Consider the following 27,305-nt stretch of genomic DNA (forward strand, 5'->3'; position numbering starts at 1 on the left):
GAGGACACCAGCAGCTGCTCGTTGGCTAGAGAAATCAAAATTGAATAATGTGAAAGTTCCTCACTATCCATTACTCTGAAGAATACAAAGAACACTTAAGACAAGATGTCTATCTGGACAAAGTGTTCTTGGTCCCTTTGCCCCTTTGTAGAATGCAAATACCCTGAGGCCAAATGGTCTTGCTACTGTTAACTGAGTTGGTTCCCCATCTCCATATCCCCTACCTGCTTTTTTTTTTTCTTTTTTTTTTTTAATGTCTTGGCTTAAGTTCTAAGAAAATAAACCATGGTAAGAAGCATGGCCAAAAAAAAAAAAGTGCTTTATACTGCACTTATAATGTCTGGGTCCTCATAAGACAGAGAGAGACTAAATTACCTGAAGCTGCACACTAGCAACTATACTAGAACAAGAAACCAAGTTTCTTTCAGAGAATCAAGGATGGTTCTAAATGTGTTGCCAGTTTATTTTAGTTCCAGGCATAAAGCCAGGTTTGGAAGCTGCAAAATGTAAAGAAGGTGTGGTCTCTGATCCTAAGGCACTGAAAAATTAATGAGTGCAACAGACTATTTCTCCTTTGCTATTGTTAACAGGTTGGAACTCAGCATTGAGAGCTTCTATTTGCAGAGGTAGATGCCCAATAGCAAAGTGGTTAAGGTGACTCAGACAGTGTAAACCTAAGGGCAAAATGGTGCCAACCTTGCCACCACACCCGCTGCATGCCTGGTCTTTCCCTTTGTCTTTTCTGAGTCACAGTTTGCAGACTAATAGCCAAGAATAAGGAATGATCCTGGGACCCACGGACAAGTTTGACACTATGAAGCAGTTTCCAGACATCGTATTCCCATGGGTTTCTTGTTCACACCCTTGGCATTGTGTAAATCTATGCGCTGTGTCCATTATCTATGTGGTGCATCCATTATCACACCGCTTAGTGTTTCTCTCAACAAAATGCTTAAAATTAAGCTAATGTGTTATCTTCAAAACAAAGGAAATGAAAATGCTGTGCTAGTTTTGTTAGTTGTTCTAAAATCTTGAGAAACTGAACACATACAGGACCAATTCCTGCTGTTCTTAGGCAGACATTTTTGCAGTCTCTAAAATGCAGAGATTGTCAATGAAATGTTTTAGATTCCAATTTAAATGAAGCATGGCTCTTGGTTATCTTGGCATGAATCAAGGTGAGCTTAGATTTTCAAGACAGATATAATGCCTTATGAATTCCTGACTGAAAATAAAGGACAAAATTACTATTTGCAAATGCACAGTGTATACGAACTATAGGGTGTGTCTGGGACTATAAGGTAAAATGATGCCATCTGAATGATTCATTGAAATTATTGGTGTTTCTCAAGCTATTTTTATTTTCTCACATTAGTAATTGTGTGAAAATTACTAACGTTGTAAGTAAAGTTGAGTGAGTGGGTGCTATCATGGATCAGCCAGGATCCCAGCTTTTATGTTGTACCAGCTTGACAAAATGCTTCTGAAGGAAAGATGGAGGCATCTGTGGTCAGGCTTTGGCATGCACACAGAAGCCATGGAGCCTGACCAGCTCAGCAATAAGAGTTTTAAGAGGTTGGCAAGGAAATGGCAAGATCTGTTGTAGAAGACAGTAGATATGGGTGTATCTGCTTAAATATGAGATCTTGATCTATTTCCTCTCCATGAAAATGCACATTAGGTTATAGACCTTCCTGAGAAAAACAATTCAAAAGAACCATCCATCCTCGTAATATTCTTTTTTTTACTCAAGCAAAATAGATTAATGCAGGGAAAAAGAAGAACCAAGTATGGTTGTATTGGTCCATTTTCACACTGCCGATAAAGACATACCTGAGACTGGGCAATTTACAAAAGAAAGAGGTTTAAATGGACTTACAGTTCCACGTGGCTGGTGAGGAAATCATAGTGGAAGGTGAAAGGCACGTCTCACATGGTGGCAGACAGGAGAAGAGACCTTGTGCAGGGAAACTCCCCCTTATAAAACCATCAGATCTCATGAGACTTACTATCATGAGAACAGCAAGGGAAAGACTTGACCCCATAATTCAATTACCTCCCACCAGGTCCCTCCCACAACATACGGGAATTCAAGATGAGATCTGGGTGGGGACACAGCCAAACCATATCGGCAGTTAACAGATAAATAAGAACTTTCACTGGAAGGTAAACATTGAATGTCAAATGCTGAAGGTATTCAGGCTATGCTCACTAACTCAAGAATGAGCCAACTGACTCCTAATCACTGAATGCATTTGAGATTCTTTTCAAACTGACAATGTTTATACAAAATTAGAAAGGAGCAGGCTTTCCCCTTATCTATGTGCATATACTCCCACAAATCTAGTAAACAAGTACATGATGACTTTGTGCAAAGAAGAAGTGACCTTAATGTAGTTTGGAGGAGCTAGAGATGCTGCAGGAGACAATGGCCCACAGTCCTGCACCCCAGTACAGCCCTCTACTGCTGGAGGCACTGTTCATGTGGTGAAAGTAGAAAATGTCCTTACATTAGTAAGCTCCTTTTAAAAATTCCTGCTCTGAAAAAATAAACAAGAGAGCCAGTGAGTTCTGCAGGGGGATGCGGGGGTTGAGTAGTGCAAAACACAAAATTGGATCTATAACTTATACTGAGCTACCTGGATAAATCTCACACGGATCAAAAATTTAGATGTTAAAAAATGGAAAATAATAAAAGAAGAAGAAAAATGCAAATTTCTTTATAACTAGAAACCAAAATTCATGAAGGAAAAGTTTTTTGTTAGATGAAATAAAATTTTTGTAAAGTTTATTTCTGCAAAAAATTGTGAACAAAATAAAAAACAATTGACATATTGGAAAAAAATATTTGCAATTCATATAACAAAAGATTAGTCTCCCTAATATATAACGCTTCCAGAAATTCATTTAAAAAACCCAACAATCCAAAAGAAAAATGGGCAAGGAATGAACAAATGGTCCACAAAAAAGTAAATAATGACTCTTACACATATGAAGAAACACAACCTCTCCAATAGTAGGATACATGCAAATTGAAACTACATTGAGACACAATTTTCTACCAATCGATAAAAATCCAAAGTAGTAGCACTCTGTTGTCCTGACTGCAGAGAAATAGGTGCTGTGATGTATCGCTGGTGGGATGGTAAATTACTATAACTCCTACAGAGAACTATTTGCATTATATATCAAAATTACAACTGCCTATTTAATTTGACCAAGCAATTTCACTTCTTGATGTTTACACAAATTTTTTGCTACAGCACTTTTTTATAATAGTACAAATCAGTGAGAGAAGTTAAATAAGTTGATACATTTGTATGATAGAATTCTATATAGCAGTTTACCCAAAAAAGAGGAAATGAAATATCTACTGATATGGAATAATTCTATGATTCATTGATAAGAAAGAAATGGTGCATTCTAGTATGTACAACACGCCCATTTGGGGGAGTGGGAAATTGATCAGGAACCTGTATGCACATTCACTGGCATATTCAAGAAGTAACTCTGGAAGGTCATCTAAGATATTGCTAACAGTGCCTGCCTGGATGGTGAACGGATGGAGCCTGAAGGTAGGAAGAAGAATTCCAGTTCTTGAAAAGAATGAGTTTCCAGAAGTACAGCTTTCTGGGATTAGAGGTACAGTCTAGGATCATAGAACTGACCGGGCTTCGTGGCCTACCAGGGATCAGACACATGATTTTGGCTTCATTATCCCAGAGTTCATGCCAGCAGCACTGGCCAGCTCGCAGGCTATAGGAGCACAGCCCATTCCAGAATCAAAGATTAAAGTTAGAAGCTACATTAAGGAGCCTTTGAAATAAGATTTGAGCTCAAGGCTTCTAAGTCCTTCTTTTATTCTACTTATCTTCCATTAGACCAACAGTTCTCAACTGCGGAAAATTTTGTCCCCAGGACACAATTTTGATGGTCGTTACTGGGAAAGGAGGGAGTATGCTACTAGTGTTTTGTGGCTAGAAGCCAAGGAAGCTGCTAAACATCCTACAATGCATAGGAGCAAAAAATAAAATAAAATAAATTTAGCCTAAAATAGTAAAATTGAGATTGAGAACCTTGCCCTAGATAAGATGCCAAAGGAAAGATGAAACTTGTGAGGCCAAGCGAAAACAAATTAAGGAATTGTGTACCATAAAAAACCTTTCAATCCACCCCTGTGTCTGAGGTAGCTTAATTAGAGTCCTGTGTAGGGGCAAGAGATGGATGATTTTTCTATACGCTGGTGTGACAAACACTGTAAAACTTAATCTTTTATCAAACACGAGCTAGATCTTAAAGTACAGTGCCATAGTCAAAGAGTAACAATTCCTTAAATTTCTACATGTTCTGGAAATTGTTTTCCAGTGTTGGCACCTGTCTTTACTGCCCATTTCACTCACAGTCACAATGAGGCTTGATTTACGAAGACCCGCTATTTAGAAACCCTGCAGAGAATCAGTAAAATCCGCGCTCCCACTGCAGAAAGGCTGCTGTCTCTGGGAGGTAGCTGAGCAGCTGCTAAGGAGTCTCCCTTTACTGCCCGCGGCAAAGAGAAAGAAGAAAGAAGCGCTGACTCACTCACTGCCAGACAAATGGGGCGGGGGTGCAGGGGAAAGGGGAGAGAGACGTCTGGAAGAGATGAGAGAATCACTGGGGGAATCATTTCCGATGGCAGAAACACAACAAAACTGCATTCCGATGCCAGGGAAAACATAATCAGAAAGAATGATTCCAAGTAGTATAGAATAAATAATCAGCAGAGTGGAAGACAGTGCTGGCATTCTCCTCAAATGAGCACCACTGTTCCCAAGCCGCTAATCGTATTTCCACGGGAGCTACGTGGTGAGGACCAGATCAGGACCTGGGACATTCCGAGATGGGCCACGCGGCTTCCCTTAGGATGCCTGGTATTTATCCCGTGCCTGTGGGAAACGGCCACTTTCTCACTTTTGCAGGAATTAGGGGAGGGAAAAAAAAGGCCGGAGATGGTGGTTCATGCCTGTAATAACAGCACTTTGGGAGGCCGAGGCGGGCGGATCATCTGAGGTCAGGAGTTCGAGACCAGCCTGACCAACATGAAGAAACCCCTTCTCTACTAAAAATACAAAATTAGCCAGTAATCCCAGCTACTCGGGAGGCTGAGGCAGGAGAATCGCTTGAAGCCAGGAGGTGGAGATTGTGGTGAGCCGAGATCATGCCATTGCACTCCAGCCTGGGCAACAAGAGCAAAACTCCATCTCAAAAAAAAAAAAAAAAAGAGGTGTGGCGCCCCTCTGCCCTGCAGAACTCTGCCTGGATATTTGGCTTCATGGAGCTTTTCCTGACTTCCTTATGGAGCCAGTTCAGCACTCTCAATGAATGAAACAGTGACCTTCACAGCATTCCACACTCCTCCATTCTCCTTCAACTGATTGTCGCTGAGTCATCATGTTGCAATCTCTTCTTAAACTGTTCTTTCTTCTGCTGGTTTCAATTATTCCCTTCTGGCAAGATTGTGAAACTCTGGCTGGTGTTGAATAAGAGGTGGAACTCAGGCACTTAGAGATACAGTACTAGTGAACTCCGTGGGGAGGCAGGGAGCCGGTCAGACTCCTAGGTTAAAGCAACTCAAACAATATTGACCAATTATCATTGTCTACCAGTTTATGCCCTCATGGGAAAGTAGTAGCCATGAAAAATCCCTGAAAAATTACAGAAAACAGCATGCTCCTCAAGAAATGAATAAGAATCTACCTCCGATCTTTTTCTCCTTTGAAGGCTCACTGGGAAAACTATTCCATGCAGAGACGAAGATTCGGGATTAGCCACTATAATTGTCTAGCTACTGAGCCAGGTTTGGCATTGCCTTGGAATGATACTAAAAATCTGAAGAACTGCAGTTTCATGACTTTTAGTGCCGTATTTGAGGCACTTGCCACATACCTTATCTTATTCAATCCTTGCAACACCCCTGGGAAATTGTTGTAGTATTTCCCATTCTGAAGATCAAGAAACCAAAGCCAGAAAGATGACTGTAAATTGCTTAAAATCACCTAGCCCATAACATAGATGTTTCTTCAATGCTAAGATCACAGAGCCCACAACATAGATGACTTTTCTAAACCCTGGTGCTACAAACACTTTGTAGCAACCAGAAAGAATTTGAGAGAACAGAAGCAAAGAAGATTTCTTTAGCATTCACTACGTGTCAAGCACTGTGTTAAGTGTTTGCAGTCGTTACTTTCTTTTTAATCCTGATCACAATCCTGTAATGTGGGTGCCATCATTTTCAACACTGACTAACGGAAGATTATCTAGAACAAGATAGATATATATGGCAGGAGGGTGGGATCTCATTAACAAAAATTGAGAGGTACAACCTGCTTCACCAGCTGAAAATATTGTCAAATCTCCTATTTTTTCTGTTAACAATTTAGGAATTCACATACACTCATACTAGAAAGTCTGAGATCTCATACTAGGGTATCAACACCGTATACATGTTCTCTCACTGAAACTGTTCAAGAATCCCACGATCTTACTCAGTTCAAAAGAATTAATTCTCTTTCCAAATGCCAGGCAGACAGTAAATTAGCATCTGGCTGGTCCCCTCATGTCACTGATTCTGTTCCTTTTGCCTCAGCATCTATTATTGCCACACAGTGTCTCACAGAACACTTTGGTGTTTCCAAGGCCCCAAGGTCCATAGGATAATCACTGTTTCTGTCGGTAAAGCCTCTACTTGTCCTGATTATAGCAGAGGCTCCTGGAAAACCCGCCTATTTGAGCTGTTTACTTTGTACACACATATTCAACCATTGATACCAAAACAGGACTGGCATGCCTGAGTAGAGTGGGTCCACAGGGTTCTCAGCCTTATCTGCCTCCTGTATCAGAGTCAGCCCTGTGCCAGGGGTCTCTAGGCCCTAGCTACAATACACGCTCCCTTTTCATTCATTGCAACCTTCCCTCCAAGACCTGTGATGTTCTTTCCTACCAGGGGACATCTTTCATTGACATTCCAACACAGTAGAAAGGTTTTTCTAACACCAAAACCCATGAAGAAAACAAAACAAGAAAACAAAACAACCTTTATTTCTTTACTTCCAAGCAGTTACTTGGTGCCTGGGTAAATTTTCCCACTTTCTTTTCAGGACCATTTTCTAATCCAAATGACATTGGAAGGGTCACTTACAGGGGCCCATGTATGGTCTATTATTTCTCCTCCCCCCACCGCCAGGACAATAGGTATATGTTGGCCTTACCTCACCATAACTGATGCAGGCCCCTCAAGTAATTTCTCCTATAATAATAATAATTTTTTTTAAAGTGCCTCAAGGTGATTCAGCCTCTAGGCATAGAATAACTTGACACAATTTTCAGAGTTCAACATCACTAGACACTATTAACTTTGTGTGTGAATCCATCAATTGGACAACATTGTTAATTCTACCAGTGCTATCTGTTCCCCCTAAATATGCCCAAACAGTTTATATTGAGATCTAAGCTATATATTTTCTCAAACTACTGGCATAAAACAGAAACAAACATCTAAATAATTCAAAAACATCTTAATAACTAACCCATCACTGTGGAAGTCACAGCTCATAAATACCTTTGGTTCTATCAACATACAGTTATATGATGTTAGACTTGGTGCTGCAGATGGTATGTTTCCTTGTGACACATTATAAGCAAGATAAAATGCATAAATGTCCCTAAAACAAGAACAAAAGAGAGAAACAAAATCCTAACCACAGGAAGCAGGCTAGAATCTTATTTTGTGAAGCCATGAGACATTTCAAATAATGAAAAAAAACTTCCTTTACCCCTTTACCCTGGGAGGAATGTTGAACATTTAAAGGAATGTTACCTCATCAGATAGATAGCGTTAAACACATGTGCTTTCTTCTTTTGTTCTCTTCCAGCTCCTCATTAAAACAAAAGACAATAAACTTTGCCTTAAAGGTATAAACCATAGGGGCAAAAAAATGGGAGAGGGCATGGCAGCATCAAAAATCTTGAAAACAGGAGATGAAAAAAGCAGCCCTAGGTGTAATGGCTCACAGCTGGAATCCCAGCACTTTGGGAGACTGAATCAAGCAGATTGCTTGTACTCAGAACTTTGAGACCAGTCTGGGCAACATGGCAAAATTTCATCTCTACCCGGGAGACGGAAGTGGGAGGATTTCTTGAGCCCAGGAGGTTGAGCTTGCAGTGAGCTGAGATCACACTACTACACTCCAGCCTGGGCAACAGAGTGAGACTTTATCTCCAAAAAAGGAAAAGAAGGGAATGGAAAGGGAAGGGGAAGGGAAGGGGAAGGAGAAGGGGAAGGAGAAAGGCAGGGGAAAGGGAAAGGCAGGGGAAGGGGAAAGAGAAGGGGAAGGGGAAGGAAGGGAAGGGAAGGGGAGGGAAAGGGGAGGGGAGGGGAGGTGGGGAGGGGAAGGGGAGGGAGAGGGGAAGGGGAAGGAGGGGGAGGGGAGGGAAAGGAAAAAAGAGAAGAAAAAGACAGCAGGCCTGTGGAAAGTGAATCCAAAACTAGTGGTAAGGAAAGCTGAAAAGCAATCCAGTTTGTGCCATGAAAGACCAAAGTTCTGAAGCTGACAGCACCACGTAACTCTTGAAGGGGGTTGTGAGTAGAGATGGGCTGGCTAAAATAGGGAGAATGAGTTGAAACTATAAGAGGCTGCTCAATCCCCAGACCCCTTTCCTCACTCACTCCACTAGCTGGATGGCTGAGCCTTCCCACTCCGGTAGCAGATTGGAAATTTACTCTGCATAGAGGGTAAAACAGTCTCCAAACTGGAACATTAACCACAGTTAAGGGTGGAGGTACTCGTTGGCAGTAAATGTTTTAGTAGAACTCACGCCTTCTCTATAACCTGCCATTTCCACTCCTAGGAATATGCGCAACAGGCAGGTGTGCACGGCCCACCAAAATACAGGTTCAAAGATGTTCACAGAATTATTTGTAAAAGTCAAAAACTGGAAACAGTGCAAAGGTTCATCAACAATAGAATGGCCAAATAAATTGTGGCATGTTCTTCCAATGGAAACTCACAAACACAATATTGAATGTAAGACGTCTGACGAAAAGGTTATTTATAAGTTTTCAGTTATAAAAAAGTTCACAAAAGAGGAAAACCTAATCCTATGGTATCAAAAGTCAGGGTAATGTTTAATTTAAGAGAAGTAGGAGGATATAAAGCCTGAGGGGGGACATTAAGGGAGCCTTTGGGCTGCTTCTATTGCTTGAGATGGGTGTGGTTATGTGGGCGTGTTGATTCTGTGATCATTTGTTGAGCTGAACACTTATGATTAGGTCACTTTTTATATGAATGTCATACTTCAATAATAAAGTTAATTTTTAAAAAGCGAGTCAACTAACAGATCTGTAGATTGCATATCAAGTCCGGAAGTCTTAAAGAACCCCTGTGTTCAGTGTAGGATGGGTTTCTTTGTAAAACTTGCCATCAGTGGAAAGGAAGTAGGGGAGGTTGATGAAGGGGGGCTCTTTTAACCCAGGAATCTCTGCAGAGAGGCCATCTGCACCTAGGCCATGACTTCATCACTTACAGTTACTAGACACAAGCAGCTCATTCGCCGTGCACTGGATATTCAGCATAAAAAAGTTTTCTTCATTTCTCCCCAGACCATTTTGGTGGGCAGAATCCTAAAAACATTCCCAAGATTTAGGGACACTGGTGTACTCACACCTTCTCCCAATTATTCAATTAAACACCAATTCACATGCTGAAGTGAAGGGATTTCTTGGATGTAATTAAGATGCCAAATCAACTGATCTTAAGAAAAGGAGACTGTCCTGGGAGAGCCTGACCTGCAATGAGACCTTTAAATGCAGAGTTTTTCTGGATGGCCAGAGTAGAAGAGATCAGAGAGATATACTCAGGCCGGCCTGGAAAAATGTCAACCTCCATGCATGTGGAGGCCTATGGGGGCCAGAGGCAAGGACCTCTGGCATCTTCTAGAAGCCTGGAATGGCCTCTGGGTAAAAGCCAGCAAAAAATGGTGAGTGCACGTCTGATACTGAGAAAAAAATGAACTTTTCCAACAACCAGTGAGCTTGAAAGTGCTCCATTTGAAAACCACACCCCTGTTGACACCTTCATTGAAGCCAGATCAGCCCCGGACCAGAGATCCCAGCCCTGCCCTTCCTGAACTTCCAACCTACAGAAACTGTTAGATGATATATTTGTGTCATTTGAAGCCACTGAGTTTGTGGTAACTTTTTATGCTGCAACAGAACACTAATGCAACCACTTTCTCCCAATATTTCTCTCATCCACCATCTCATTTTCTATGCTGTATTGAAAAGGTGCTAATTACTAGTAACAGTTGCCCTCTTCAGACTTTCTGAGATTATCTAATACAAGAGGTTTCTTTCACTCCTCTTAGCAGTGGATCAATGGAGTCCATATTAATGTCTTGCTAGCATTTAGAACTCATGGGCCTATAACCTCAAAGACTAAAAATAGGGCAAAATTGTAATCTAGAAGATGAAGAATAGTGTGAAAAATGGAGCACACATTTGTTGACCAAAAGCATTAGCATGAATGAGTAATCTCTGAGAGAGGAGTAAGGCCAAAAAAAAAAATTATTTTAATAATATGTAAGAAATTAACCATAGAATTTGTTTCAACTGGGGTATAGAGATAATTTAATAGATATTTAAAAGCTTTAAACCAATCTGTGTGTTACAGAAACAATAAGTGGGGAAGCAGAGAACAATGGTCTGGTGCCAAAAGAGTCCCAGAGGCCAGTCCAGAGGTTCTTTCAGCAGGAGATGCTTGTCTTGGATGCAGGGGTGGAGCCATGCCGCAGATCCTTTGTCTCTGTTGCACCGATTGCATAATTAGTCCACTTAACTCTCCATGCCTTTGCTGGGTCCTCATCCTTCTGCCACCACCTATGGAGGCTGCTTTGCATTTCTTCATCATTGTTATGTTCAACATGAGGCCACTGTTCAAAAACATTATAAATAGGATTTGATAACAAACTTTCTAACTGCAATGAAAATAACCTCCAGGGTTTCAAGCACACATATCCTCTATATTAAAATGAGGTCTGAGTTGAGAAAAGCTGTATTTTGTGAGGGATTGCCCTCACAGGTGCTGGCTGAATGCTTGAGGATTTATAGAAGTAGAAAATTCTGCAGACCTTTGTGGGCTGTGCCAGCGGGGGTCAGGAAAGTTCTGAGAAATGACCTGATTAAATCAGCACATAATAGGAGAAGAAAAGTGCCTCACAGGCCTAAAGACACAATGAGTCTTTGACCAGATGGAGACTTTCACTGCATTTTAAGAAAGTGCAGCTAAAGAAAGAAGTGGTCGGCAGGAAAGACAGCAAATGATATCCAGACCCTCACTGTGTACACAGCACTGGTTACATGACAGAAAATGTATCTGAGTGGCGAGAGTACTCTCAGTGAGGAGATGAAATTTCATGGGTGGCAGAGTCATTTCATCAAGATTTTCTGGACTTCAGAGAAGCTATTTCCCCAAACTAATATCCCTTTCCTGATTTTTTATGAGGAAGGTATTATGGATAAATAACTGGAGCATTGCAAGTTTTTGTTTCTTTGTGTGTTTGTTTGGGTTTTGTTTTTGAGACAGGGTCTCACTCTGTCACCCAGGCTGGAGTGCAGTGGAACAAGCTCGGCTCACCGCAGCCTCAAACTCCTGGGCACAAGCGATCCTCCCATCTCAGCCTTCGAGTAGTCCGGACTACAGGCAAGCACCACCATACTCAGCTAATTTTAAAAAATTGTAAATACAGATGAGGTCTTACTTGTTGCCCAGGCTGGTCTCAAACTACTGGGCTCAAACTATCTTCCTGTCTCAGCCTCCCAAAGTGTTGGTATCACAGGTATGAGCCACTGGGCCCAGCCAAGCATTGTAAGGTTTATGCTTTGTTGTGACTTTGGTTGTCAACGGTGCTTTAAATATTTTACCTTTGCAAATTTACAAAACTTTAAAGCCACTGTGTTAGCTTTGTGATAACTTCGCTTTAGTAGATGAAGTAGATTCTACTATTGGCCCATTTAACTAATGAGAAAACTGAGACACGGGAGTTAACTTACTCATCTTTACCCAGCTAGTCAGGCAATGACTACAAGAGCAGGAGGAGGGTCACGGTGAGACTCTGACTTTACTGGAAAGGTCCAGATATCCATTATTATTGGAAATCCCTTTATTGGAGACTTGAAAATTAGTTCCCAGCTTCCTTCTTTCATTTACTCTCTCTTTTTCCTTAACTATTTTCTTTCTTTTAAAAATTCATTTATTGACCAGCCTGACCAACATGGAGAAACCCCTTCTCTACCAAAAATACAAAATTAGCCTGGCGTGGTGGCGCATGCTTGTAATCCCAGCTACTCTGGAGGCTGAGGCAGGAGAAACACTTGAAACCAGGAGGTGGAGACCGCGGTGAGCCGAGATCGCGTCATTGCGCTCCAGCCTGGGCAGCAAAAGCGAAACTCTGTCTCAAAACAAAACAAAAAAAAAATTTTTTTATTTAGTTCTTTTTTTATTTTCTTTCTTTTATACCTAAGATCTTCTGGCATTTAATTTAAAAGGTTGATTTTATAATGTGTTTACCAAAATAGATAGTTCCCATTCTTCTACTTGAGGAAATAACTTTCAACTCAGTTTTTTAGTTCTTTTACTCTTTATCTCCATATGACTAAATAATTTGCTTATATTGCTACTTACTATTTTTTTAGTTTTGGGATTTTCTATTGGCGTCCCACTAGGAATATAAGGATATACTTTTATTTTATATCTTCACCCTGTTCCACCTCTGTTGTGATAAAATGTTTGTCTTAATTTAACTAGATCAATATTAGTATTTAAATTATTATGAATATTTTGTTATAAACATGCAAATGCTACTTACAATTGAGCCATCTACCATCTAGAATAATTTTTCTTTCCTCCACAAGTTTTAATTTTCACTGGAATTGTGTAGTTTATTCATTTGCTTGTCATTTTGTATAATTATCACAAATTTAACCACAACTCTGCCAGGGTCTAAATCACCTCTCAAAATGATGAGACGTGTCTGTTATAGTATCAGAAGTATGACAGTTCCTACTGTTCTACATTATTGTCAACACTTGATATCATAATTTAAACTTTTTAATCATTCTGGAAGGCATTTCTATGGATATTTCCTACAGTTGTTTTATTCTGCATTTTTTGATGACTAATGAAATTGTGCACTTTGCTATTTCTTTATTAGACATGTAGCTATCTTCTTTTATGATAGAATTGTTTCATCCTTTTCCCCATTTTTAATTGGATTGTACTTTTTCTTAATGATTTGTAAGAATTCTTTATTCTGGATACTAGTCTTGAGGTTAGATGTATTATAAATTTATTCTCCCACTTTCTATGTCTTTTTACTCTCTTAATAAGGTTGTTTGATGAATGTACGTTCCTAATTTTAATGTAGGACAATTTATTCTGTACAGGACCAGCTACATAATTTGCAGGGCTTAGGACAAAATCAAAATGTAGGATCCTATATTCAAAAATTAGTAAAAATTTCAAGATGAGGACATAGAACATTAAACCAAGCATGAAGCCCTGTGTAGCCATGTGAGTCACATGGCAATGAAAGCAGCCCGGATTTCATTTTTTGTGTAGTATTTTTTGAGGCCTCATTTAGAGAATTTTTGGCTACTCCAAGGTCAGGGAGATATTTTCTTACATTATTTCCTAGAAGTTTTTATGTTTTACCTTTTACTTTTTTTTTTTTTTTTTTTGAGACCAAGTGTATTTCTATACATTTTAGAGTCCACATGTCAATTACTACTAAAAAGGACATGCTGAGATTTGCTAATGAGATTGCATTGAGTTTATAGATTAATTTGAGAGGAGTCAAACCTTCATAATATTGAGTCTTCTAATCCATGAATGTGGTATATTTCTTTGTTTATTCTGACTTCTTTAACTTCTTAATCATGTGTTATAGGTTTCTTTGTAGAAGCTTCACACATCTTTAATTCATACGTATTTATGGGATTTTATTTTTGCATTTGTAATTTTTAAATTTTTAATGTCTAATTGATCTTTGTTATGTAAAAATACAGTTGCTTTTATAGAAAGAGCTTATATCCAGCAAACTTGCTGTATTCCTTTATTAATTCTTTGATCTGTAGGTAGATGTGCTTGTGTTTTCTGTGTATACAAATGGGTCATTTTGATAAAAAAAGTTTATTATCTTTAAATTTCATATCCTTTATTTCTTCCTCTTGCCTTATTACACAGCCTAGGACCTTACAATGTTGACTACTGGGCATTCTCATCTGATTCCTCTTCTCACCATTTAGTTTGCTGAAAGATTTTTACAGATATCTTCACCAAGTTAAGGAAGTCTTCTGATAGGTTTCTCAGCTAATCATTCTTTATTATGAGTAAGTGTTATGTTTTAACAAAAGCAGTTACGCACCTATCGAGATTATCATGTGATTATTTTCCTCTATTCTGTTAATGTATTAAGTTACATTGATTGAGTTCAAAGATAAATTTGAGACCTAGAAATGCTGGAATAAACCCAACTTGGTCATGAAGTATTATTCCTTTTATATATAACTAGATTTGGTTTGCTAATACTTGGTTTTATATTGTTACATTTATGATTATGAGCGATTTCTTGTCATTTTTCTTTCTTGTAATGTCTTTGTTAGCTGTCAGTATTGAATTTTTTGTTTGTTTGTTTGTTTGTTTGTTTTGAGACAGAGTCTCGCTCTGTCGCCCAGGCTGGAGTGCAGTGGTGCAATCTCGGCTCACTGCAAGCTCCGCCTCCCGTGTTCAGGCCATTCTCCTGCCTCAGCTTCCTGAGTAGCTGGAACTACAGGCGCCCAACACCACGCCCAGCTAATTTTTTGTATTTTTAGTAGAGACAGGGTTTCACAGTGTTAGCCAGGATGGTCTCGATGTTTTGACCTCGTGATCCACCTGCCTCTGCCTCCCAAAACGTTGGGATTACAGGCGTGAGCCACCGTGCCTGGCCTGTATTGAAATTTTAATAGTTTCTTAAAAGTAGTTAGTAATTATTCTCTCTTTCTCTATTTGTTGAAGGCTTTGTGAGAGATTGACACTACTTCTTCCTTGTTTGGAAAAATTTACTGATGAAGCGTTCATGACCTAGAATATTCTTTTTGACAGAAGTGAATTTATTATCATGCTATTTTACCTAGTGTCCTCACACAAAGGTATAGGACCAGAGGTTGTCTTGCATTGTAGTCTTATCCTATTGCACTCAGCGTCAAATGGTGACAAAATACAGAATTCAAAATTAATATGTGGAAAATTCTTCCATTATATAGATGAATAGATTGTCAGCAGAGGATTTGGTTCTTCTCAGTGAATAGTCAAAATAAGTCTCCTCTCCTGTCAGGAATACACTTGATAATACCCTGACATTTTATAGTTTACATATGAAAGAAACTTGATAGAGGTATCTCTCAAATTTGAAAATCTTAATTTATGTAACATTTAAATAATGACTTATGAATCTCAGCTCACTGCAACCTCCACCTCCTGGGTTCAAGCGATTCTCCTGTCTCAGTCTCCGGAGTACCTGGGATTAAAAGCGTGCACCACCACGCCTGGCTAATTTTTGTATTTTTAGTAGAGACAGGGTTTCAGTATGTTGGCCATGCTGGTCTTGAATTGCTGACCTCAGGTGATCCACCCACCTTGGACTCCCAAAGTGCTGGGATTACAGGCGTAGGCCACCGCGCCCAGCCTGAAAATATATCCACAATGTTTTTTTGTTTTGTTTTTTAACTGAAGAACAAACCAACAATGGTGGTAAGTGGCTTGCCAAAACTCATACGGCAGGTTAAGTGATGGGCCAGAAAGAGAAAAACATGAATTCTGAAAGCAGATGCAACCCAGCTTTAATCAACAACCTCCAACTTGCTAGCTTCATGCTTATGGGCAAACTATATACCCACTGTCATTGCCAGTTTCATCAGCTGTGAAATGGATAATTCACAAGGATAAAGTCTGTTCAGGGGCCACTGGGAAAATCAGTGATTATATATATTTCAGTACCTAACACAAGGCAACACTCAAGAAATGAAAGCATTATTCTTCCCAAACACTCTAGAGCCATCCCCATCATCCTGGGAAACTTCTTTTAATGTTTTCATTTCACACGTATGCTGACATCTTGTCAAAGCCATGCTTGAATTTGTGCCAAACCAGAAATGACTCCCCCAAAGACTTACTACTTATATCACTCATTACCTATATCCTTCCCTGTTCATCCCTAACTACCTGTAACAAGTATATATATACACACACACACATAAATATATATGCACATAACAAATATATATACACATAAATATATATATATACACACACACACAACAAATACATATATTTGTTACAAGCAGTTAGGCATGAACAGGGTAGGAGAGGACTCTTTCCCATCCACTAGGAGTATCAGGTGCCGTTTTGGCAATTACCACATTGCCTCTCTAAAAGTGATATATTGGCATCTGGTGCCAGGGAGAGGCCGTTTCCTGATGCTCCACACCTGTTGCAAAAGTGTTAATTGAATGTAGGCACCAGGGAGAAGCAACTTCCCGGGCATGCACATTAAGAGACAAAATGGCAGAGTGTGATCTTCCAAAGGCACACACCAGAAAAGGAGAATAGCCTCAGACGGGCATACATACAACTTCCTAACCCTTTTATGCCTGAGGTTACAATTGTTTGAATTTTTGCAATCAGACCTTGGCAATGACCTTGAGCAGTAGAATATAAATAATTCCCACATCCTTAGCGTTCCAGTAATGGAACACTAGGCATAAATGGGATTTGTTAAAGACACTGTACCTGCTTGCCTCCCAAGGCTAAGGAGGGCACTGCACATGTGGGCAGCCCATGCTAAGGGAAGAATCATGTGAAAACGAGCCAACCTATAAATTCCTACGATCATGGTTAAATACTGCATTTGACCTCAGTGCCCATTTGGGTCTCTTCCAACCATACTTTCCTTTCCTTTTTTTCCTGTTCTAAAGCCTTTTAAATAAACTTCCACTCCTGATCTGAAACTTGCCTTCATCTCCTTTTCTGTCTTATGCCCCTCAGTCGAATTCTTTCTTCTGAAGAGGCAAAGATTGAGGTTGCTGCAGACCCATATGAATTCACCACCTGTAATTCAGACACCTTCCACCAGTAACATATTTGGTGTCATGATACTTGGATATTTGACACTACTAACATATTCATTCAATATTCTATTATGACTTTTCTCATTCAAAGAAATACTCATTTTCATGTGTAATATTGTATTGGTACACATATGTATTTTTTTCTTTCTTACACAGGATCTTCAAAGATGTGTACAAGAGCCCACAAAGCTAGTTTTGTCCCTGATTTGTGGGAATTTTAAAAATGATGAACTAATTTATAATTATACAATGCTTCATGTTGGTTTGGTAAGTCCTTGCTAGGAAATTGTTCATTTCATCTAAACATTTTTTTAATCAAATTTGTTGTAATATTCTCATTTTATCTTTTTATATATGCATGTATGCTATTGAATCTGTTTCTCTGGAGAACCCCAACTATACACCCCCCTTCCCTAGCTCTATTCCATCCTGCCCATGGTTTAACTTAAAAAAAAAAAAAACCAGTGGCCTGTACTGCCACTGGTTTGTACACACTTCTCATTCTCCCTTATTTATTTAATAAACATTTGTTGAATACCTGCCATGCTAATCACCATGTTAAATGCAGAAGATATCTTGTTTAAAAAGAATGGGCTGGTCCCTATCCTCATAAAGTCTGATGAAGACCCATACTAAACTAGAAATGTAGTAAGATTATCCTCTTAGCTTGCCTTATGAAAGTTATTTTCCTACTTATAGAAACTTTTTCTTTCTTCTGCAATTCAAGACCTACCCTTCACATGAGGCCTACCTCAAGCTTTATCTGTGTTGTCCAAGCTAATATTTCCAAAGTACATGAGAATTACCTTCAATATTTTCCTGTGTGTGTATGCATGTACGTGCTATTTCTTTTGTTTTTATAGAGATAAGAGTATACAGAATTAAGCACATGTAAATGAATGAGCAAATGAGCATATATTGATTGCCTTTGTCTATAGGATATGATAGATGGTCATATCATAAGCTAAGCCATACCTTTGTTTATTATTCCCTACTGCAGACAAACTTCAGAGAGTGTGAGCTCTCCTTGTGTACAAAATTGGACACCACTATTTATCTTATGGCTTCATAGTGGTAACCACAAAACATTTTATCCAGTTCTGACTGTTATAGCAGGTAGCTAGTCAGGCATGAGGAGCCCTTTCCTCCCCACCCACCACAGACACACCAGGAATGTGAGACAACCATTAGGTGATGGTCAGACAGTTGTTAACTATTTATCCAAAATAATGATTAGTCACAGCCAGCACCAGGGAAAGGTAGTCTCCAATAAACAGAAACACATGAAACTGGTAACGAGCAGCTTCCTGATAAGATCTGAGGAGTTGGGCGAGTGGGCTCAAGTATGTGCATTAAAAGGCAAAATGGCAGATTTTAGCTGGTATTTGATCTCTTAGGGACATTTGACTGGTAAGGGAAGAAAGTCTCAAGTCAGCATGCATGTAATTCCAGTGAACACACTGTGCGTGCTGCCCTCCCAAGTGCTAGCAGGCCACTGTGCATGCAGACAGCCCACCCTAAGGGAAGAATCAGGGGAGAGGGAACACAAGACCCGGGAAGCATGCCAACTTATAAAACCCCAATTCAAAGGTTCAAACAGTGCACTTGTCTTTCAAGTACTCACTTGGCCCTCTTCCAAGTGTACTTTCCTTCCTTTTGTTCCTACTCTAAAACTTTGTAATAAACTTTCACTCCTGCTCTAAAACTTGCCTCGGTCTCTCCTTCTGCTATATGCCCCTCGGTCAAATTCTTTCTTCTGAGGAGGCAGGAATTGAGGTTGCTGCATTGTTTTGTTTGCTTTTTAATTCATGAACTTCTGTGATACTCAGAGATCCTATGTGATATGTATTATTACTAATCCAATTTTACAAAGGCTGAAACTGAGACTTAGAGATTAAATAGCTCACCCAATGTCACAGAGCTTGCCAGACCCAAATCCAGGCAGTCTGGGTCCAGTGTTAACCTTGTTAGCCTTTGGGTGATACTTCTAACCAAAGAGGTATTCCACAAATACTAGATAGCATTAAACTATGAAAGCTAACCAATTTAATGAATTTTTGCTATATCAACATAATAAAAGTCATTGGTTTTTACATAGTTGTTAACTGTAATTCCAGATTTCACGAGCATGGTGTTTTGATTTGACTTTAACATGTGAAACAGTAATAAAAAATGAGATTAAAGAAACACAATTTAAAATACTTAAATGGCTGGGTTTATCCTGTAGCATTAGAACAATAAAAAAGGTGAGTATCTGTAGAATTAAAATTATTTTTCAGATGAAACATGAAAAATATTTTACCGTGACTCATTTATTGACGCTATACATTGTATCTTTGTTGTTTCCATTTTCCTTGCAAAAGATATTTGCACCAAAGCTGTCCTTCCCCTGTAGGAGCACAAGTGTGAGCAGATCATTTCAGAAGTCATAAGCTTATGCATTATTTCTGGAAAATTAGGAGCATTACCATTCACACTGTGATTAAGTGTCATTCTGTAATGAGGAAACTATCATCAAAATCTGAAATGAGAAAGGACAAGATAATCATAAAGCACAGGCTGAAAACAAATATCCTTAAAATTAAATTATTTCAGGAAATGAAGTCATCATAATAATTTTTCTAAGTATTCTAGGTATAGTCATGAAGGATAATGTAGTTTGAATACTCACAAACTAAAGACTCAGAGGGTTTTTTTTAAAATGTCATTTCATAAATTATAAAACACTTGCATGTTTCTTTTAATTTTTTAATCAACTCAGGATTCACTACTGTCTGAAAATACATGTTTCTTTTAGACAACCTTGAAAACATAAGAGCAACAAAGAAGAATTTTAAATTCTTAATTTGGTTGCTAACCACAACTCCCTGCTCCCCACCCCTCCCCCACCTTGGCTCCCAAGAGAAGCAGCAAGTGTTTATGGCTCATTCAGGGAGAAAACAAAGGGTTGGAGGCATTCAGCAATGAGGAGCATTTTCCCTGGTTATCCTACCCACTTCATCACTTTGTCTGCAGAAGAACAGAAGATCAAGCAGGCAGAAATTGTGCACATCAGACTCCTGACGTAACATTATGCAGATTTTGAGGCAGGAAAGTGTCTGCCTCATGCAATGACTAAGAATTCCCCTTAAAGGTGTAGAAAAGACAATGTAACGCTTTTCATGACTAGTTATCTGGGTGAGCAAACAACTTAATCCCACTGAGTTTGTTGTTTTCCATCTTTTAAGAAGAAGATAATAGATACTCTCCCTATCTTCCTAATTTTGTAGTAAAGCTGAAACTTCGTGTGTGTATAACATAGCACACATGTAATATATATTATATATAAAAGTGTTTTGGAAAAGGAGGAAGTATTATAAAAGTTTTGGTAATTTTAGATATAAAAGCAGACTTTTAAAGTTCTATTATATGAAGAGAGAGGCAAGAATTATAAATTCTTCAAACTTTCATTGTGTGTTTATTTAGAAAAATTGCCCTGTTTTTATTTATTTACACAAAAGAATAATAAGGACAGCTACCATTTAATAGAGCCCTGGCAGTGCTAAGTATTCCACATGCATTACCTCATTTAATTCCCTCAATAACTGTTATTGATAAACAACTCAAAGCTGGGACGAGGGTGAAGCAAAGGAGGCATTTATTTCAGGTACAAAATTTAACAGGGCACCAAAAAACTCAGCTATTAAATAAATAACATTCTAATATTGTATTTAAAAATCAAAAGTAATCCAAATAAATTCTACAATAAACAAAATATCCACATTTTAACTAAAGACAGGGCAGTTATCTTGTGTAACCTTGAGTAAATAACTTCTTTGTGCCTCTGCTTCTTTATTTAAAATGGGATAATAATAGTAGTACCTGCTCCTTAGGGTCGTAGTGAGGACCTAATGATTTAATGTAAGTGATTAGAACAATGCCTGGCATATTTTAAATGCTTGAAACATGTTGGTTAAAATCATCTAGTATTGTCTTTACTGGTTTTGCAAGTTTAAATGTAAGAAAACTGAGGCTCAAACGATTTAAAAAGCTTGACCAAGTTTACAAATCCAGTTGCAGGATTCACACTCAGAAAGTTTTCCTCCGGAGCCCTTTTCTTAATCACTCCACTATACTGTTTCTCACGCCGGGCGCGGTGGCTCAAGTCTGTAATCCCAGCACTTTGGGAGGCTGAGACGGGCGGATCACGAGGTCAGGAGATCGAGACCATCCTGGTTAATACGGTGAAACCCCATCTCTACTAAAAAATACAAAAAACTAGCCGGGCGAGGGGGCGGGCGCCTGTAGTCCCAGCTACTCAGGAGGCTGAGGCAGGAGAATGGCGTAAACCCGGGAGGCGGAGCTTGCAGTGAGCCGAGATCTGGCCACTGCACTCCAGCCTGGGCGACAGAGCGAGACTCTGTCTCAAAAAAAAAAAAAAAAAAAGAAATCTGTGTGTTCACAGAGCACATTAAGTGTGAATATGTGTGCACCTCACTGGTAGATCATACAATGAAAGCTTTTTAAAAATATCTTGAAATGTTAGTGTATTGACTTAGATGAGTTTTATTAGATTGGCATTGCTTAGCAAAGGAGCACAAAAGAAACGGAAGAAATACCCTACAGTCAGAGTGTGAGATTAAGAGAGCAGGGCCTTCACTTCACCCAAGAGGTTAAGACAGATTATATAACCAGTCCCTTTAGATAAGAGGGCAATCCATCTTCTTGAGGAGATATATCAATGGTTAGGATTCAGTTAAGATATATCAATGGTTAAAATTTAGTTTTTAAACTTGTTCAACTTGTTCATTTGAATGTAGCTATAGATTTTTTTTTCTTAATGAGAATAAACAGAGCTGTTAACAGGGTAAGTGGGAAACAGCACATGTGGTTTTATACAATTGTATCCACAATAGGCAGTTCAAGGCACAGAACAAAAAAGCACTCTTATTTATAGAGCTTCTGACTTCAATTACACCTCTTGGTAAAGCAAGCAAAGAATTATTTATACAGGTTTCTAGGTTGGTCACAATAATGCTTTTTAAGAATGATGCTTAGTTGTTTAAACGTGTGACTCAGTATTCTCTAACCTTCCTGAATCTGTGTTATTTCCTCTTAACTGTTGTCTGTCATTCAGGTTTTGGAAGACAATTTAATTTCCTTTGTGAATGAATAGGGGCAAATTAAAGGACGTATTTCTATGTGTTTCTTTTGAATATTTTCCTCACTGACTACTGGGGTGATATAAACTGCAAAACCTGTAGTCAGAAGTGTAATCCTATGTAGTGAAGTTATATAAGAGCAAGCAGTTCCTCAGAGTCAAGCAATTCAGCAAGAGCCACACGCACATGCACACACACACACACACACAGATGCACAACAGTGATGAAACATGCATGAATAGATTTCTATAATAATCAACAAGAGGACGTCTTTTTACAAAATGCTGAAATTTGCATGATGATTTTTTCACAACGTGTGTATATTTCACAATTTCACAACATATTTATAAGCAATTGGTTCAACTAATAGAAAACATGCCATTTACTTCCCTTATCTTTGGGATCTGGCACTAACTCTGCACCTTACTGTTTCTGTACCCCATTTTCTTACCTAAAAAGAGGTTAATAATATGACTCATCTCATAAACTTGTTGTGACGAATGAATAAGACAAAGCGTGTAGAGTCTTAAGAAGAAGACGTGGCATTTAGTAACTGATCAAATATGTCACCTCTCTCAATATCATTATTACCTTAGAAAAAGCCTTGAAACTTGCCAAAGTAATCGCATCACCTTTAACAATGAGTGCGGAAATGTACCTTCTTGGTTTCAGAGATCCTTATTTCATCCAGGTTTCTAAGGCATCCATTACATCGTAGTAAAATAGCTAACATTCCTTTTTCCTTGCTATTTGTCAACAGCTGCTATGACCTTAATTATCTGTAGAAGGCCTTTAGAATAAGATTTTCGACAATATGCACTACAAGTAAAATTATTCTATAATTATATTCTGTTGTAGTGATTATTGACCATCTTGTTTCTTGCCTTGTCACAAAAAAATTACAGGTATCATTAAAGTATGTCCACTGAGATAGCGAAGGCTCTATTTCCTGTTTCCTATTCCATTAGTGCCCAAATGACTGCCCTCTTTAGAGCTGCTCTGTAAGCTCCCTGACATACAACAGCACAGCTGGGCCTTGCCTTCCTACAACATACAGGATAACATGAAACAGGTCAGTATGTGTAGAGAATGCATGGTGCATATTGAATTTGAAGAGCAAACAAATCTGTTGTACAATCATTACGATCACAGTGACATTTATCTCAAAAAATTAATTTTAGCCCAAGGATTTTTCTAATCAAACATGAAACTTGTCACATGGCACAATGACATGATGATTTTGATGAACAATTACCTGAGGAAAGGTTAACACTTTTGCCCATCATGTTCTAATTAAATAGAATAAAATGGATGACTTTCAATGTGGGGGAAAAAGCAGATTTAAGCAAACTTTAAAAAACTGCCATAAATATTTATCTTTTTTGGCAGTATTATATATCACTTAAGTGGAAACCTACAGAGTTCTACTGCGTGATTGATTTTTGAAGGCTATAAAATTGAGTAACTTGTCATATCTTGGTACTCTCTATGCAAACACTTGTATATATATTTTTTCTGAAGAACTTTTTTTGAGATAGGGTCTTGCTCTGTTGCCCAGGCTCGGGTATAGTGGTGCAATCGTAGCTCACTGCAGCCTCGAAATCCTGGGCTCAAGCAATCCTCTCGCCTCAGCCTCCTGAGTAGCTGGGACTATAGGCACGCACCACCAGGCCCGGCCAATTTTTAACATTTTTGTGTTAAGAGTCAAGGTCTCACTTTGTTGCCCAATCTGGTTTTTGTTTGTTTGTTTGTTTGTTTGTTTGTTTTGAAGTTTTACAGCAGATGGAAAGATTAGAAAATCTGTTTCACCGGGAGAGAGAGATCTGACATCCAAGATTGAGGAAAATGGTGAATGCTGTTACTTTTTTTAGTAGAGAACATTCCCAATTAAAAAAAATTTTTTTAAAGTACGCCGGGCACGTTGGCTCAGGCCTGTAATCCCAGTACTTTGGAAGGTCGGTCGAGACAGGCGGATCACGAGGTCAGGAGATGGAGACCATCCTGGTCAACATGGTGAAATCCCATCTGTACTAAAACACAAAAAAATTAGCGGGGCATACTGGCGCGCGCCTGTAGTCCCAGCTACTCGGGGGACTGAGGCAGGAGAATTACTTGACCCGGGAGGCAGAGGTTGCGGTGAGCTGAGATCACGCCACTGCACTCCAGCCTGGCGACAGAGCAAGACTCTGTCTCAAAAAAAAAAAAAAAAAAAAAAAGTAAAAAACGTGTTTACCTTCAAACTATTTAAGATAGAAAACTAAGTAACATACAGAACACATAATTATATCTGCAATTAAATGTAAAATTCTCAACATTTTATTTTTCATTTCTCTACGTTAACTTTGTTTCAAAATACAAATATATTTTAACATTGCTGGCTCTGAACAACATTAAATTGATTTTAGAACGTGAAAGATAAGAGCCTTAATCAACCATCTCCGCTTAGGAGATCTGGGAGTTTGGAGAGAGATGTAAAGCACCATGGTTCGGCTGAAGGGGTTGTTCTCCATTGGCACCTGAAAGGCAGGATTGGGGTGTGGCTTCCTCATGCCCGAGCCAGTGTGCTTTGTTCTGTTCCTGAGACACAGACAATGCATCTAAGCTTGTCGCTCAGATCCTTTTTTCTAGATCTAAATGGAAACAACAAATGAGTATTTGATCAGCACAAATTCCCTCCAATTGCTAGATAAAACAGCTGACTGCACATGCCCTAGCAAGGCCTGGCCAATGGCTTTTTTTAATTCTGTGAGAAGCACGGTGTTTGTTTTCAGTAGAGATTACATCAAATCCTGGTGATTTCGCCTCCTGTAAGTTTCTCGACTTACCCACTTTTTCCTTCTCCACTACTATTTCGCTACTCCAAAGTACTATATTCTCTCACCTACCTGGGAATAACTGCCTAGAATGCATCCTCCTTTCTCCATACTGTACCTCCTCCCACCCAATTACTTTTTCTATAGTTAGCATTGACCTAGTAGAATGCACACCTGCTCTCATCCATGTCCATCAATGCTGCTGCCCTCTCGTCCGCCACTGCCACCTCAATGGCCTCTCATCTCTCTGATGAAAGAAAAACTTCAGAGTGCTCTGAGGGAAGCAAGGAGGCGGCGGAGGCGGCAGAGAGCGGCAAGTAGTGGAAACGTTGCTTCTGAGGGGAGCCCAAGACGACCAGTTCTAACGAGTTCAAGCTGAACCAGCCACCCGAGGATGGCATCTCCTCGGTGAAGTTTAGCCCCAACACCTCCCAGTTCCTGCTTGTCTCCTCCTGGGACACGTCCGTGCGCCTCTACGGTGTGCCGGCCAACTCCGTGCGGCTCAAGTACCAGCGCACCGGCGCCGTCCTGGACTGCGCCTTCTACCATCCAATGCATGCCTGGAGTGGAGGACTAGATCATCAATTGAAAATGCATGATTTGAACATTGATCAAGAAAATATTGTTGGGACCCATGATGCCCCTATCAGATGTGTTGAATACTGTCCAGAAGTGAATGTGGTGGTCACTGGAAATTGGGATCAGACAGTTTAATTGTGGGATTCCAGAACTCCTTGTAATGCCGGGACCTTCTCTCAGCCTGAAAAGGTATATACCCTCTCAGTGTCTGGAGACCGGCTGATTGTGGGAACAGCAGGCCGCAGTGTTGGTGTGAGACTTACGGAACATGGGTTACGTGCAGCAGCGCAGGGAGTCCAGCCTGAAATACCAGACTCGTTGCATACGAGCCTTTCCAAACAAGCAGGCTTATGTATTAAGTTCTATTGAAGGCCGAGTGGCCGTTGAGTATTTGGACCCAAACCCTGAGGTACAGAAGAAGAAGTATGCCTTCAAATGTCACAGACTAAAAGAAAATAATATTCAGTAGATTTACCCAGTCAATGCCATTTCTTTTCACAATATCCACAATACATTTGCCACAAGTAGTTCTGATGGCTTTGGAAGTATTTGCGATCCATTTAACAAAAAGCGACTGTGCCAGTTCCATCGGTACCCCACGAGCATCGCGTCACTTGCCTTCAGTAATGATGGGACTATGCTTGCAATAATATCATCATATATGTATGAAATGGATGACACGGAACACCCTGAAGATGGTATCTTCATTCGCCAAGTGACAGATGCAGAAACAAAACCCAAGTCACCATGTACTTGACAAGATTTCATTTGCTTAAGTGCCATGTTGATGATAATAAAACAATTTGTGCTCCCCAATGGTGGATTTGTTAATATTAAAGAAACCAGGGAAAATATTAATTTTAATATTATAACAACCTGAAAATAATGGAAAAGAGGTTTTTGAATTTTTTTTTTAAATAAACAGTTTCTTCAGTGCATGAGATGGTTTGATGGTTTGCTGCATTAAAGGTATTTGGGCAAACAAAATTGGAGGGCAGTGACTGCAGTTTTGAGAATCAGTTTTGACCTTGATGATTTTTTGTTTCCACTGTGGAAATGAATGTTTGTAGCTAAATGTAATAAAAATCCCTTTGCATTCTTTCTGGATCTTAAATGGTAGAGGAAAACGCTCATGAGCCATTTGTTTCTTTTGCTGGTTATAGTTGCTAATTCTAAAGCTGCTTCAGACTGCTTCATGAGGAGGTTAATCTACAATTAAACAGTATTTCCTCTTGGCTGTCCATTATTTTCTGAAGCAGATGGTTCATCATTTCCTGGGCTGTTAAACAAAGCGAGGTTAAGGTTAGATTCTTGGGAATCAGCTAGTTTTCCATCGTATTAGGGTACAGAAGGAAAACTAATAAGAACACCTCCTAATATCATTTTGTGACTGTAAACGATTATTTATTAGCAAACAATTGATCCCAGAAGGGCAAATTGTTTGAGTCAGTAATGAGTTGAGAAAAGACAGAATGCATCTGTGTATTTGGAAAAATAATTGTAACATAATTGCAGTGCATTTAGACAGGCATCTATTTGGACCTCTTTCTATCTCTAAATGAATTTTTGGAAACA

General features: G+C 39.3%; 1 protein-coding gene and 1 pseudogene across 1 annotated transcript in view; both read left to right on the plus strand.

Moving 5' to 3' along the window:
- RBIS (ribosomal biogenesis factor) overlaps window positions 1–27,305 on the plus strand; it is an 872,964-nt gene that overhangs the window by 392,902 nt on the left and 452,757 nt on the right. The window lies entirely within an intron of this gene.
- Window positions 3,552–26,539, plus strand: LOC126960662 (mitotic checkpoint protein BUB3-like; annotated as a pseudogene).

The sequence above is a fragment of the Macaca thibetana genome, chromosome 8 (assembly GCF_024542745.1).
Source record: "Macaca thibetana thibetana isolate TM-01 chromosome 8, ASM2454274v1, whole genome shotgun sequence".
NCBI lineage: Eukaryota > Metazoa > Chordata > Mammalia > Primates > Cercopithecidae > Macaca > Macaca thibetana.